At 34.5% G+C, this 15,696-nt stretch overlaps 12 non-coding genes across 12 annotated transcripts; all 12 read left to right on the top strand.

Moving 5' to 3' along the window:
* The first annotated feature begins 11,606 nt into the window (after positions 1-11,606).
* Positions 11,607-11,678, top strand: Trnaa-ugc. Its single transcript has one exon. It is a non-coding gene; the product is annotated as a tRNA-Ala (tRNA).
* An 84-nt stretch (positions 11,679-11,762) lies between these two features.
* Positions 11,763-11,834, top strand: Trnaa-ugc. The gene has a single exon. It is a non-coding gene; the product is annotated as a tRNA-Ala (tRNA).
* Positions 11,835-11,917: 83 nt separating this feature from the next.
* Trnaa-cgc lies at positions 11,918-11,989 on the top strand. The gene has a single exon. It is a non-coding gene; the product is annotated as a tRNA-Ala (tRNA).
* An 83-nt stretch (positions 11,990-12,072) lies between these two features.
* Positions 12,073-12,144, top strand: Trnaa-ugc. The gene has a single exon. It is a non-coding gene; the product is annotated as a tRNA-Ala (tRNA).
* Positions 12,145-12,228: 84 nt separating this feature from the next.
* Positions 12,229-12,300, top strand: Trnaa-ugc. The gene has a single exon. It is a non-coding gene; the product is annotated as a tRNA-Ala (tRNA).
* Positions 12,301-12,383: 83 nt separating this feature from the next.
* Positions 12,384-12,455, top strand: Trnaa-cgc. Its single transcript has one exon. It is a non-coding gene; the product is annotated as a tRNA-Ala (tRNA).
* Positions 12,456-12,538: 83 nt separating this feature from the next.
* Trnaa-ugc lies at positions 12,539-12,610 on the top strand. The gene has a single exon. It is a non-coding gene; the product is annotated as a tRNA-Ala (tRNA).
* Positions 12,611-12,693: 83 nt separating this feature from the next.
* Trnaa-ugc lies at positions 12,694-12,765 on the top strand. Its single transcript has one exon. It is a non-coding gene; the product is annotated as a tRNA-Ala (tRNA).
* Positions 12,766-12,848: 83 nt separating this feature from the next.
* Trnaa-ugc lies at positions 12,849-12,920 on the top strand. The gene has a single exon. It is a non-coding gene; the product is annotated as a tRNA-Ala (tRNA).
* Positions 12,921-13,003: 83 nt separating this feature from the next.
* On the top strand, positions 13,004-13,075 carry Trnaa-ugc. Its single transcript has one exon. It is a non-coding gene; the product is annotated as a tRNA-Ala (tRNA).
* An 83-nt stretch (positions 13,076-13,158) lies between these two features.
* On the top strand, positions 13,159-13,230 carry Trnaa-cgc. Its single transcript has one exon. It is a non-coding gene; the product is annotated as a tRNA-Ala (tRNA).
* Positions 13,231-13,313: 83 nt separating this feature from the next.
* Positions 13,314-13,385, top strand: Trnaa-ugc. The gene has a single exon. It is a non-coding gene; the product is annotated as a tRNA-Ala (tRNA).
* Positions 13,386-15,696: the final 2,311 nt, after the last annotated feature.

Here is a 15,696-nt window from a genome sequence, read left to right as displayed (position 1 = left end):
ATTAAATTTTCGCAACAATTACAAGAAAATATAGCAACAGCGATCGTAATGAGAAAGAATAGTAACGGATACTAGACTTTCCGGTAACAGCTAGAAAACTAATTTTCATTTTTTACCTAGAACTATATTTTTCGATTGTGGTAAAAAATGAAAACAGTTAAGGACTGAACGGTAACCGGAACTAAAAATTTCTCTCACAAGTGTAAGTATTGGTTTCCACATGACAGTTGAATAATTTATGCATTCAAAATTTTTTGACTTTTCACTTAATACAATCATTGTAATCTTTCCGACATTGGTTTAATTTTTTCATTCACGATGTTTTTCTATAACTGTTTCCTTTTTTGCGTTTTGAATAGGTGCAATACGTCGCTATTATTCTTGGATGCTCTTCTTTGTGAATGAATCGATAAAAAAAAAAAACACGAAAAAAATATGTAATCAGAATTTCGTACATCGACGACATTGCTGTAGCTTGTAAAATTATCGTGCGATGATTAATGGCGTGCATTTCCTAGGGTGCAACACACTATCATGTTGTACAGTATTATTGATAAAACAACATGAAAACTAGGTAAAGGACTCTCAACATCGCGTGGCTGTAGCTATAAGACCGGAATAAATATAGCAGCGGTTAAAATTACAATTTGTAATTTGTATTCGAGATTTTATGTTCATGCTTTTAAAGTAGTCACAATATTACGATTTCAACTATTAGGCTTTCATCTGACATGAATTTGGAGCTGTGATGTTATTATATAAAGAAGATGGGGAAACCTCAAACGAACATTTTTTCTCGTAATTGAAATTCGTTAACTGTTACGTTGGTCTTTGGATTTTTCAGTTAATCTGAAAGAGTACAATTATGCTCACTGATTTTCAGAAATCTTTTTACTCCCAAGAGAATCGTCGTAACGAAATCATCTCACTTCGTATCCGAGCCTTGAATTCGGCACGAAACCGAACCTTTTGCATGAAAATATCGTAGAATATTACGATTACAATAATTATTTACCAACTGAACCACATTTCGGTGCAACTATAATAATATTTAATTTGTTATTGCAACGATCATGTCCATTTTACCAGAATTATCAAGCAACCGTGACAAATAAAAATATTCTCATTGTAGGTAATATTCCTGACTCAATTTTACCCAACGTGCGTTGAAAATTTGAAAATCGTTAGATCTCGTTCTTTTTTCTTATTCCACATTTATTTACATCAGTTGCACGAATTTTACTATTCCCGGAATAAGCGCGAAAAAGAATTCAGTTTGTTCCAAAATGTTGAAAGAAGAAAAAAAAAAATAAAGTAAATAAATAAATACGAACAACTCGTCGTCAGAATCCCTGCACCCCGTTAATTGTCATGGTCATTATTGTTATGGTTTTACGTTTTTCCATTATTTTTCTGTTCATTCTTCGTTATTACGCACAAGATTACTCTTTAGGCCCGAGGGGCCGGGCTTAGCTGATACACGTGAGCGGCGACGTGGATGCCAAAAGAGTTAGTCATTTCGTTTTACCCGCAAGCCGCGATACAATACAAGAACGGTGGATCGTTACGTGTGTGCTGCATTCTTTTCAAGATATTATATCCGCCTGTGAGTAGAATTGCCACACAAATTACGTACGCGTGATAATTTATACATCGAAGAAATATCGCCCACACGTATAAAATAATATTCAACGAGGCTCCCTTCTATTTGTACACACACACACACACACATATATATATATATATATATATATGTATATATTAGGGTGGGTCAAAAAAATCAAGTATTTTTTTTTTTCGATTCGACACACGAAAACTAGTTCCTAGCTACCTCTAGAAAGTACTTACCAAATCTAAGCTCTTAATATTAACGGGAAGATTATGCTCATCATAGTTTTCCATTTTCAATTTAGTCTTATATAAAAATGGCCATATCTTATCACCAATAGATTGTTAAATTAGTTGCATCGTCAATATTTATAGGAAATTGAACGCTCTACAAAAATGGTCTCTTATACTTTTTTCATTAATCTAACCATTTAAAAGATATTCAAGGAGAAAGGTTGAAGTATTTTAAGGAAAATAACTTTTTGTTTTGAATTTTGTAACTTACTAAAAAATAATTATTGTCAAATGAGTTTCAGATATTTTCATAGGAAATTGAATGCTCTACAAAAAAGGTTTCTTGTGGTTAATCGATTACTGTAACCATTTAGAAGATATTCGCAGTAGAATCCCAATGCCTGTTGATTTTAATAGTTTTTAAATAATTATTTCCAATTTATCCATTTATTTGATGGATTTTGAGATAATTTATGATCTATTCCAGAAAGAGAAGGTTTTTATTTAAGAAATATCATCAAATATATCAGCAGAAAAAAAAAATTCTATTTTACCAAATGAAATTTTATAATTCAATACAGTATTGATACAAAAATATATTTTTGTATCAATACTGTATTGAATTATAAAATTCTAGAAAAAAAAAATTCTATCTTACCATATGAAATTTTATAATTCAATACAGTATTGATACAAAAATATATAATTCAATACAGTATTGATACAAAAATATATTTTTGTATCAATACTGTATTGAATTATAAAATTTCATATGGTAAAATAGAATTTTTTTTTTCTGCTGATATATTTGATGATATTTCTTAAATAAAAACCTTCTCTTTCTGGAATAGATCATAAATTATATCAAAATCCATCAAATAAATGGATAAATTGGAAATAATTATTTAAAAACTATTAAAATCAACAGGCATTGGGATTCTACTGCGAATATCTTCTAAATGGTTACAGTAATCGATTAACCACAAGAAACCTTTTTTGTAGAGCGTTCAATTTCCTATGAAAATATCTGAAACTCATTTGACAATAATTATTTTTTAGTAAGTTACAAAATTCAAAACAAAAAGTTATTTTCCTTAAAATACTTCAACCTTTCACCTTGAATATCTTTTAAATGGTTAGATTAATGAAAAAAGTATAAGAGACCATTTTTGTAGAGCGTTCAATTTCCTATAAATATTGACGATGCAACTAATTTAACAATCTATTGGTGATAAGATATGGCCATTTTTATATAAGACTAAATTGAAAATGGAAAACTATGATGAGCATAATCTTCCCGTTAATATTAAGAGCTTAGATTTGGTAAGTACTTTCTAGAGGTAGCTAGGAACTAGTTTTCGTGTGTCGAATCCAAAAAAAAAAATACTTGATTTTTTTGACCCACCCTAGTATATATGTATATACTGCAGGGGATAGAATTACACAGCATTTTGACATTACGTACGAAGCATTCCGTGTACCAACTTGATTGAGCGTTCTTCTTTTTCTTTTCTTTGCGCAACCCTGTTTTTATGATTCACGATTACCAAAAAATAAAAACATACAAACTTGCAGTTTCCGTTTTCTTCAATTCTGAGAAATCTTCCAACTGTACTTTCGTTTCTCAAAATCGTCGGAAATGGATAAATTCGTTTTGAAAGAAACAGCCGAAAAAAGTGGACAGAGAAGTAAGAAAAATTTGATTCACGAAAACCTCAAACCCCTTTTTTTCCCTCCGACAAATTTTAATAAATACGCATATTTTAATTTAAATTAACCAATACGTTAATAATACCGTGACAAAAGGAATTGCGCGAAATTGGTTGGATAAATAGAAGAAAAAAAAAAAAAAACTCGTCCCTATTCTTTGATCCGGTGTGCAAATTTTCGAAACCATACAGGTAAACCGAACGAAAAAAACAAACTTTTGGGCCTTTCTTAAGAGTGAAATTATTTCAACATGAATGCTTTTTAGCGATACTAAGAAAAAACGAAACAAAAAAGTAAACAAGGTAAAGTGATTTCAAATAAATCCATCTTAAAAACTGTCAGTACGTTTATTCGAGTTTCGAGACGAGTGTGAATAATATGCAAGGTCAGATCGCGGATAGGCGAGACGTGAAATTGGCAGGGAATGCCCTATATACTAACACCAAACGTGTAGAACCACGAGGAACAAACGCCAGGTACCGGCATACACGTGACACGGACCGGACGTTGGGCTGTTGGGCACCTGCCCAACGCACTCGAGCATTGCGAACCGTTTCACGAGTCGGTGAAAGAGCGAAACCCGAAACCGCCTCACCGAAATTCAATTTTTTTTTATTCAAAACTATCGACGAATTCTCATTCAACGCGTTACACATTGTTATGGTGTTAAAAAAAAAAAAAACAAAAACAAAAACAGTTTTTCAATCTGTTTCGATCTGTCGTTTTGATTCCGAAATTCAAAGATGTAATTTTTAAACGTGAGTTTTGTTTGAAAAATAGTATATTGCGTAACAAGGAGGTTAAACTCGGTCTTTTCGCGCCGAGCGTAAGTTTGCAACATGAATCGTAGTCGAAGACGAATATTGCGCACGATTCTTTACGTAACTAGAATATGTTACGCGTTTTTTCGCCAAGCACGAAATTGAGGTTAGGGTCGTGTAACGTCAGATTTGTTCGCCAACGCGCATGCGCGGAGTACTGAAATTACCAGTTTCAACTCCTGGGACTTAAAAATGGTCTTTTCAGTACTCTGCGCGTGCGTGTTTGCAGAGTTACTCGTCCATCGTAGAAACGGGTACTTTGTGCACGGGAAACACACATGGAAAAATGGATCAAACATGCTCGCGTTTTATAAAAATATATTCTCTGATTTTTCTTTTTTAAAGCGTGACGTTTATCGATTTATCGAAGCTTTTCGGAAATCTGTAACTTTATTACATACCCACATTTATTTCCGAAAAAAATTATTCGGCTTCGGCTTTGACGATGAAAAAACTAGCTATACACAATTTAATTCTAATAGTGAGACCTCAAAGAAATGAGAATTGCAAAGAAATTGGAAATAATTGATTATCATGGATTTCAGATATTGATCGAAGATGCGTCTTTTTCATTTACGATTTTGTCAAAATTGTCGTTCAGGAATCTCAGGATTTCGAATAATCTTGAAAGATAGCTTCTATATGCTCGTGCAGTTCGATACAATATTACAACAGTACAAATAGATGTAATGAAGAATTGAGTGATACAAGTTTGCTACCACTGTATAAAATATCATGCATATGATTACATATTTGATTGTAAAATTATTCTATCATTGCATAAGATTTTATAATTCATTAATAGTGGAATTTCAAACGTGGCATTATAAAGATGAAGGCAGAGTTATTATTCAGATATATTTGGAGGCTCAGATTTCATTATTCTTGGTGGGGAAATAGGAATTTAGATGAAACAAGTTGAATATTCACCACACAGTGTATTAAATTAATGTACCAATTAAATCATCATAACATTTAGTTACAGAAATTATTTTCCTCGAGTATTCTTACTTACAGTTTAATTCTCTGAATCTGAAATAATGACCATTCTCCAAAACGTGAGTGATCTGAACGAAATGAAAAACACAAATAAACAATAAACATTTATTTCGCCATATTAATGGCCGTATTTGGCTTGGAAAAATAAATATCGTAAAGTAAACCTTCGCCGTGTGTCTTTTTTTTTTTTTTGCTGATGCGACATCCAAACGAATGAATGCTGTGTAAGTTTAAGAAAAATTCCGGCGATCATTTGCTCAGCTTTGCGTGCAGCATCCCGAGGCATGTAAAGTTTCCTTATCTAGCTTTAAAAAACCCTTCAAGACCAGACGCTCAGTGCCAAAAATACGACAGCTGCGGCGCCTGGAGTCGCTTAAAGTGCAGTAAGACGGACACATTTACGTTTTACCTTCATGCATCCAGATGCTGGGGGTGCCTAATTCTGGTAGAAGACAAATATCGCCGACTATTCGACTGCACGGAGAAAAATTTCTAGTTAAGGCAGTGCCCTGATTTAGAAATCTAAAAAAGAAGTTTTTTGGCGTTTTTGTTTTTTTTTTTTGATAGAAAAAAAAATACGAAGCTTCTTAATGTTTTGAGTGTACTTTGCTGATTATTAACTGACTATATATGTATGGTGCATCGCCGCTGGAGTCTCGAATTGGCGGGAAAGACGGAGTGCGCCATTTTTATCTGAAACGTAAGTATACTTAAATTTTTTTTAATTGACTTATATTTTCACTATCGATGACCTGAAAAAAAGAACATTACAAATCGTGAAATCATATTAATTTTCGATACTGACTGAAAAGGTGACGATTTTTACAAAAGAAATTTCTTTATTCGTGCAATAAAAATGGTATAAAATGACTTTTTTATCAATGCTTTTAGTTCACCGATAGTGAAATTATATGTAAAACTTTTGTCTTGAACTTTTCAAATGTGTCTTAAAATATACTCAAAATTTTAAGAAGATTCGTTGTTTTTCTCCCTGTCAAAAAAAAAAAAAAAAAAAAAATGTACGAAAATCATTTTTGCTAGGCCTTTAAATCAGGACACTGCCGCAAGATGATCAACTACACAGTCCTTGGTTATATTCTTTTTTTACCGTAATCGAAGAATACAGTTCCGTGTACAAACTGGAAAGTATTTTTGTGTCTATGGCTGGGATATCTAGTACGTATTGAAATGCTTTTACATTTTAGTCACTTGTGTTAAATCTTCTTGTGACTATTGCGATGATTTGACCGTCGTGAAACAATAAATTTATACCGAGACCTCATGTAACTGAAAAAATGTAGTAAGCTAAAAAAAAAAAAAAAATAACTGATCTAATGTTGCAATAACCAAAAAATATAGTATCGACAGCTATAATTACTACTAAATAGTTACTTGTGCCACACGTTCTTTTGATTCTAAAAAAATTGTAACAGCATTCATTTGCCTAGAATTTTCTAGTGGCTATAAAAAAAAAAAAATTAAAAATTTCTTAGTATGTTTTGAATTCCAGCGGGGAATCATTTTACAAAATTTGTACCTATGGTGGACAATAAGAACAAATTTCCGGCGAATGGTCTGAGGAAAAGCTTGTCAAGACGGTAAAATGTGAATAAAAATCTTATGTTCGATAGTGCAATAAATTTTTAAGGTTGATTTGATCAATATGAGATCGTTTGAAAATGAAAACAATTTTTTATTCCATAATTTCAATTTTAATATTGTAAAATTTTTATAGAATGGGATACATCCAATAGTCAAAAACTTTACATTGTAGCTCATTTCGTCGTCAATAGTGAAACCTTCACTATTCTTGGATGGTGGATAAACTGTTCTTGTTTTCTGCGGAAGTCGCCTTAATTAAACGGTACTTATTAAAAATTTGTTTATGCAAATGAAATGAGCAACTATGAGTTTATGAATTGAATTTTGTTTCAAGGGGATAGAACAAAGAGAAAAGAAAACGCAACTAGTGATTTCAAAAAAGCAGGTGTACCATTTTTTAATTCAAAATTCCACAGAATTCGCTTCAGTTGTATCCTTTGGACTTTCGTTAAAATTGAATCACGCAATTTCTGCAATAATTCTGTCTGGACCAAACAATTACACAATGGCGATGGATGAATTATTTCGTCTCGATGCGAAATTGCAGTTATTTATTGGTCGAAATGATCCTGCGGCAGAAAATACACGCGTGTTACCTCACAAGCCTTGACAGCTGTTACGGTCGTTTACATCGGTATTTCGACTACTTCCGCTGCAGCATGATCGTGTTCTTTCCCCACCGCAAAACTGTGTCTTTCACTCGTTCATTATTGCATGTACATTGTACATACATATTGTTTAACTCGAAGCGCAAGGTCACGTGATGAGAGAGTTCGAGGTCGCTAAGGTTTGCATTAATAATATCTTTTTTTCTATACTCACGATTTTTTTACTCTCCACCCGTTGTTTTCTACTTCTTCGTTTCAATTGTACTATTGTCTCTGCTTTGAGAATTAGAAACCTGCATAGCTACGTTTCTTAATCCTGTACGCCTGTAAAGTAAGAGGTCTTGACTTACTTCTAATGTTGCGAAAGTTTTTGAAAAATTGATTCATATAAAACTGTATAACTTTTTAATCAAACGTAATGTCATGTCGAAAAAATTAATATTTTGGTAAATAACAGTGATAAAAACATGAAAGTAATTAAAACTTTCATTGATCTGAAAAATGTATTCGATATAGTAAATCACGAAGTTTTGTTACACAAATTGTACAGATATGGGATCGGAGGAAAGGCACATAAATTATTTAAAAATTATTTAGTGAATATAAAGTAAACGGCAAAAATTAAAAATCAGTATAGTAACTCAATTTCTGTGACAACAAGGTAGTTCCTCAAGGTAATATTCTCGGTCCCTTGCTATTTGTTATTTACGTACATAATGTACTGAGTAGTTTCTTCGTATGCCGATGATGCAATAGTCATGAGTGCCGATGGTAGATGATTCTTAGCACCGGAATAAATTAATGATTATTTAGAAATAGTTAACAAATGGCTAATCGTCAATCGATTGTCTTTAAATATCTCTACGATGGTTTTTATTGCATTTGGTTCCTATGTAGATAGCGTACCAAACAGATTTTAATATAATTGTAAGTGGTAGCAAATAAAAAGAGCAGAATTCGGTAATTATTCAGTAGGCATAATACTAAACAGCAGATTAAAGTAGAATGAACACGTCAACCAATAGGTAAGAGAAAATAACCAAATACCTAATTTTCTTGTTTGCAAAATTATCTAAATTCATGAATGCATTATGATTTTTTCCATAGTATTGGAACGTACGGTTTCATTGCTTGGAAAACAGCTTACGATAACACATTGTGTCATATTCAAAAACTTCAAGTTAGGTTGATGAAAATTGTACGCAGAAAATCTGAAACCGTGACACACCATTTAAAAATTAAACAATTTTATATCTCAGAAGCACTTTTTGATAATTATAACGTTTTAAATGATGAGTTTATGACGTCTACTAGTAAAACAACAAGCCAAATAGTTTTTCCGATAATTAAAAAAACCTTGACACAAAAAATTTGTAGAATAATTGCTACTAAGGTCTTCGATCAATTATTTCTCGAACGGAAAACTCTAGAAGATAGTTTAAAAAATCACAAAAAAAAAAAAAAAAATTGGCAGAGTGGATAACACAGAATGATCCATACGGCAGTACTTTATTACATATATTAGTTAAATCGTTCTGAAATCTTTATATACTGTACTATTTGTATCTTTTGCATGTATTAGTTTGTTAGTTTCTATGGTATGGCCATCCCCATGGACAGTCAACTATATTTGACTCTGTAGAATCTACAAGTTTAATAGTACCAAGTACTTTTCATATGTATTGTATTGTAAGCTTGAATTTTGTTCTGGTTAGATAAACTGAAACTGGAATTGTTGATATGTTGGTAGCAATGTAACGTCAATCTAATTATACTTTAGTATTTTTCTTGCTCGTGAGTTGGTATTGCATAGTTCAATAATAATAATAAAACTGCAAGAAGAAAGACTGTCGTTAGAAAGAGCTAAGAAGTTGAGACGTGTGGTTCGATTCTTTGACCAGAATATCTGTATTGCAAAAAGTTAAATGCACACCACACAATAAGAATTATAAAACTAGTGCTGTACGATTTATCCGGCTTACAATTGGCTGATCAAGAAGGTTAACTGGGCTAATTAGCTGAAAGTTAGCTGGCTAAAACAATTAGCCGGTCAAAATAGTTAGCTGGTTAGCCGGATGTTTGTTCTATGACACCATTTGAGAAAATGATTGTAAAATTCGTGAATTTCGACGGCTCAAAACTGTATGCATTTGCGGAAAAAATAATTTTTTATGATCATAATCGGATTCCTCGGCCTCAAAAATACCTAAAACACGCGCTTTCGAAAGTAAATATTCATTCATCTGAGTCACCAAAAACGTTGAATTAGTGGACAACGCCATTGACCTAATTTTTCAACTTTATAAGATTCTCTGAAATTCAGTAAACTGTCGGGAATGAAAATATTCTCATTTTTTGACACCCAACTCGTGAAAATTCATTTTGAAGTCACGAAAAACCTTCCTTTTTCAACGAACAATTTACTAAATTAATTCAACCGGCTCTTGATCGCACATGAATGGATGAGATGGAATGCGCAAGTTCCAATTCTTTAAGTACACTTTCAACAATTGAAAGTTTTTAATAGAGAAAAAAGAACTAAACACCGATTCTACTGTTGAAGAATACATTACTTGCAGTTATAGAGAATCCATTTTAGAAGGTGTTTTTAAGTTGATAATATCTTCAAATTCTTTGTTCGGATTTACGATTTTTTTGTTTTATTCCACATCGATTCTCTTCACGAACTACAAATCAATCAACTTCATAGTTTCATACTTTCAATACTGATCGTGTGTTTTAAATATGAAGTTATTTTGTTAATTTTTCATTCGATAGTGTGGCCAAATTATTCTTAAGGAAGTTATGGTTCAACAAAAATGAATACTTGTAACTATTTTATTATGAGATAGTTGTACATTGAGTATTTATCAAATGTTTATATCAGCAAACTGTAAATATCTTTCCGAAACTACAGAAATCGAAAATACCGAATTGTAAACCAAAGCTTAAATAGTGATGCTTCATTTCGAATCTCTTTGTTAAATTGTTAAAATTCTATTTGATTAGTCTGTTTTACTTGACGATGTCTAGTTTGATTCGAAAGACTGTAGCCCATAAAATCTGCGCTGAACCACTTTTTTAAAATCATATTTGTATCGTTAAATATTTAGTCTTTACATTGCACTGATATTGATTATGTATAATCGTAGTGGAAATATTAAATTCGAGACTGAAAAAAATGTGTTGCAGTGAATTTGTAGAAAATAGTCTTCTGAGCAAAATGGGGCATCGTAGAGTGAAATCAGACGAACAGATCACCTAATAAATTTTTAACCATCTTGAAGCCATTCGAAATCAAGTAGTATCGATGTCCAGGCTGTTCTTCAAAATATGAGTATTATTTGCACTTTGTGTGTAATAATTTATTATTTAATAATTTGATGAACACACAATGTACGACTATCTCGTGACAAAACTAACAAAAATACCAATTTTTGTCCAACCTGGTATCTTCTTAGCCCTAACTGAATGCAGTCGCGTCGATTTTACGAAGCTGAAACGGATCCATAAATCGGTTCATGGAGAACTCGAAACATTTTTCACCGTTATCAAGCGCGGGGATGTAGCTCAGTGGTAGAGCGTTCGCTTTGCATGTGAAAGGCCCCGGGTTCGATCCCCGGCATCTCCAGTTTTTTTTCTTTCTCTATGTAGTTTCCAAATTCTCAGAACGATAAGATCGATGCCCAACACATTTGCATCTTTATCACGTGCGGGGATGTAGCTCAGTGGTAGAGCGTTCGCTTTGCATGTGAAAGGCCCCGGGTTCGATCCCCGGCATCTCCAGTTTTTTTCTTTCTCTATGTAGTTTTCGATATTCTCTGAACGATAAGATCGATGCCCAACACGTTTGCATCTTTATCACGTGCGGGGATGTAGCTCAGTGGTAGAGCGTTCGCTTTGCATGTGAAAGGCCCCGGGTTCGATCCCCGGCATCTCCAGTTTTTTTCTTCTTCCATGTAGTTTTCGAAATTCTCAGAACGACAATATCGATGCCCAACAAGTTTACATCGTTATCACGTGCGGGGATGTAGCTCAGTGGTAGAGCGTTCGCTTTGCATGTGAAAGGCCCCGGGTTCGATCCCCGGCATCTCCAGTTTTTTATCTTTCTCTATGTAGTTTTCGAAATTCTCTGAACGATAAGATCGATGCCCAACACGTTTACATCGTTATCACGTGCGGGGATGTAGCTCAGTGGTAGAGCGTTCGCTTTGCATGTGAAAGGCCCCGGGTTCGATCCCCGGCATCTCCAGTTTTTTTCTTCTTCCATGTAGTTTTCGAAATTCTCAGAACGACAATATCGATGCCCAACAAGTTTACATCGTTATCACGTGCGGGGATGTAGCTCAGCGGTAGAGCGTTTGCTTCGCATGTGAAAGGCCCCGGGTTCAATCCCCGGCATCTCCAGCTTTTTTCGTCTTCCATGTAGTTTTCGAAATTCTCGGAACGACAAATTCGATGCCCAACAGGCTTGCATCGTAATCACGTGCGGGGATGTAGCTCAGTGGTAGAGCGTTCGCTTTGCATGTGAAAGGCCCCGGGTTCGATCCCCGGCATCTCCAGTTTTTTATCTTTCTCTATGTAGTTTTCGAAATTCTCTGAACGATAAGATCGATGCCCAACACGTTTACATCGTTATCACGTGCGGGGATGTAGCTCAGTGGTAGAGCGTTCGCTTTGCATGTGAAAGGCCCCGGGTTCGATCCCCGGCATCTCCAGTTTTTTTCTTCTTCCATGTAGTTTTCGAAATTCTCAGAACGACAATATCGATGCCCAACAAGTTTACATCGTTATCACGTGCGGGGATGTAGCTCAGCGGTAGAGCGTTTGCTTCGCATGTGAAAGGCCCCGGGTTCAATCCCCGGCATCTCCAGCTTTTTTCGTCTTCCATGTAGTTTTCGAAATTCTCGGAACGACAAATTCGATGCCCAACAGGCTTGCATCGTAATCACGTGCGGGGATGTAGCTCAGTGGTAGAGCGTTCGCTTTGCATGTGAAAGGCCCCGGGTTCGATCCCCGGCATCTCCAGTTTTTTTCTTTCTCTATGTAGTTTTCGATATTCTCTGAACGATAAGATCGATGCCCAACACGTTTGCATCTTTATCACGTGCGGGGATGTAGCTCAGTGGTAGAGCGTTCGCTTTGCATGTGAAAGGCCCCGGGTTCGATCCCCGGCATCTCCAGTTTTTTTCTTCTTCCATGTAGTTTTCGAAATTCTCAGAACGACAATATCGATGCCCAACACGTTTACATCGTAATCACGTGCGGGGATGTAGCTCAGTGGTAGAGCGTTCGCTTTGCATGTGAAAGGCCCCGGGTTCGATCCCCGGCATCTCCAGTTTTTTTCTTTCTCTATGTAGTTTTCGATATTCTCTGAACGATAAGATCGATGCCCAACACGTTTGCATCTTTATCACGTGCGGGGATGTAGCTCAGTGGTAGAGCGTTCGCTTTGCATGTGAAAGGCCCCGGGTTCGATCCCCGGCATCTCCAGTTTTTTTCTTCTTCCATGTAGTTTTCGAAATTCTCAGAACGACAATATCGATGCCCAACAGGTTTACATCGTTATCACGTGCGGGGATGTAGCTCAGCGGTAGAGCGTTTGCTTCGCATGTGAAAGGCCCCGGGTTCAATCCCCGGCATCTCCAGCTTTTTTCGTCTTCCATGTAGTTTTCGAAATTCTCGGAACGACAAATTCGATGCCCAACAGGCTTGCATCGTAATCACGTGCGGGGATGTAGCTCAGTGGTAGAGCGTTCGCTTTGCATGTGAAAGGCCCCGGGTTCGATCCCCGGCATCTCCAATCTTTTTTCCTTGAGTTTGAAAATACCTACATACACATATACTTATCCTGCCATCAATATTCGAACTGACAAATTCACTGCTCGCGAAACCTTTTCGTCGGAAAATAAATGCCTGTAATAATCACTATTAACATTTTGAAAATTTGTCTTAAAAGATGGTGATTTTTATGTTCAATCCTTCAAATATCACAATTTCGTGTATAATTGATAGAATAGATAATTGGTAGCGTGATTTAAAATATATATAGTTGACAGCGTAAACATTTGGAAATAGCTCTGATTGTGTTCATGAAAATTGTAAGAGAACGATTATGAGAATTGTAGTTTTAACAGCTGTTTCGTGATTGTATCCTTATGATTTGTCGGTCGTATTGTCGAAGGTTGATAATTTTTAAATATTCATATTTATATTACGTGTATGATTGTAATTTCATTAAAAAAAAAGATGCAATAAGACATATTGTTCCACGAATTGTAGAATTTATATCTAAATGAATAGCAATTTTTTTTACATACCACAGCAAGACAACAAGAGAGAATAGCATTATACGTATATTTGCATATCATGTATGTTCGCAGTGTATATAACAGAAGTATGATTGTCGCGCAAATATATGCTGTGTAAATATTTGCTTCTCAGACAACGCTGCAACAGTTCATAACTCGAGTAAATTTATATTTTCGCAATAAGTAAGCAATTGTGTTTCACTTTCCTTGTCAGAATCTTACGATCCATATAATATGTAAAGAAAATTTTGTGCATTTAATTACCAAACTAATTGCACAGTCATATTTTGCACCTTATTCACCCAAATACAATAAGTCGAACGCAGTCAGTAAAATATGTCAGTTTCAAAGTTTATTGTAACTCTCTGTGGTGTAAATAAGTATGAAAAATGAGAATTTTTCAGGAAAAAATTTTTCGGAAGCTGCAAAGTTCCAAATTAATCTTCGGACTGCTTTTTTGTTGTTACGATGTCCAACTTTTCACTAAAAAAAGCTTCCATTGCAAGGAAATTTGAATGCGATTATCATATGATAATAACGCGTACAGTGAGGAAAAGTGTATTGTTTAGATGTCCTTTGAACTAGTAATTAAAAAATTATTAAGGCTTTTCTTCCGTATAGTTGAATATCCTAACCTATCAATAATCGGGAAATTGGAACAACGACTGATGATCGGTTGCACAAGAAAAAAAAGTCGTTCTTCTATGAGGGGGTATTATATTTTTTTAAAGCAGGTAACCGATTTTGCAATACAATAAATGAACTGCGGAAACTATTTATAACGCCTTAGAAATTGAACAGTGACGGAGACTTTGATCGTTGACGTTGAGTGCGGACGAATTGACAAATCAATTTCAGGAATTCGTAATGGACTTGACGACCATGTCATCCGAGTTAAAGTGTGTATATTATAGCATAGGCTACACGCCCTGCTGCATCCGCATTGATTCATCGCGTCAGTCACGGACGTCCGATTGCCGCTAGAGAAAAAAAAAGAATGAAAAATACCGATCCCAGACACTCGTCATTGTCTTCGTTGGTATAATTAATTAATTCATCGCATCCAGTTTTACATCCGGTTAATTTCGATGCCAGGGTCGACTAAAAGTCAGCTGACGGAATGACTTCGGTTTCAGCTGTTTTTCCTTGCATCGTTTTGAGGTTATGAAATTCTTCATTATTATTCTACTCTTCGTTAAAGTTACGTTACAGAAAAATTCAGGTTGACTATTATATTTCCAACTTGAAGAATATCGACTATAACGTATTATATCATGTTGTTTACAAGTATTTTGAAAAACAGTCTTGTGAATCTAAAATTTATTGGAATAGTTTTATATTATACTCTTGGTATATTTGCGTCGATTATTCGATAAGCGGCGTGTACTGTAAATATTGTACAAAAATAATTTTGTCGAATCCGATAAACGTAGCAATTTTAATAATCACGATTTTTGCCATCTTCATATACAGCTAATCACTTTATAGAACACTGTATAGAATCAGATTAACAATATGAAATGCCAATGAAAGCAAAAATATCTGTATCCGATCATTATTGAAACTACTACCAGTGAAAACTTTGTTTTGTTAACCTTGAAAAATGTACAAACATTAGATCTGTTTTCCAGTATTCAACTAAAGTTTGCAGCAAAAATTCGAAAAAGTATATATATACATATATATGTTTGGAAAATTTCTCATGTACAATTCAGCGAACTATAGAGATTCATCGGAGGTTAGAAAAGTCATTTTTAACGAAAAAAAATAATACCCGATTAGTAATGAGAAGAAAGTTAGATT

The sequence above is a fragment of the Neodiprion fabricii genome, chromosome 5 (genome assembly GCF_021155785.1).
Source record: "Neodiprion fabricii isolate iyNeoFabr1 chromosome 5, iyNeoFabr1.1, whole genome shotgun sequence".
NCBI lineage: Eukaryota > Metazoa > Arthropoda > Insecta > Hymenoptera > Diprionidae > Neodiprion > Neodiprion fabricii.
This window is presented reverse-complemented; position numbering and strand designations above follow the sequence as displayed.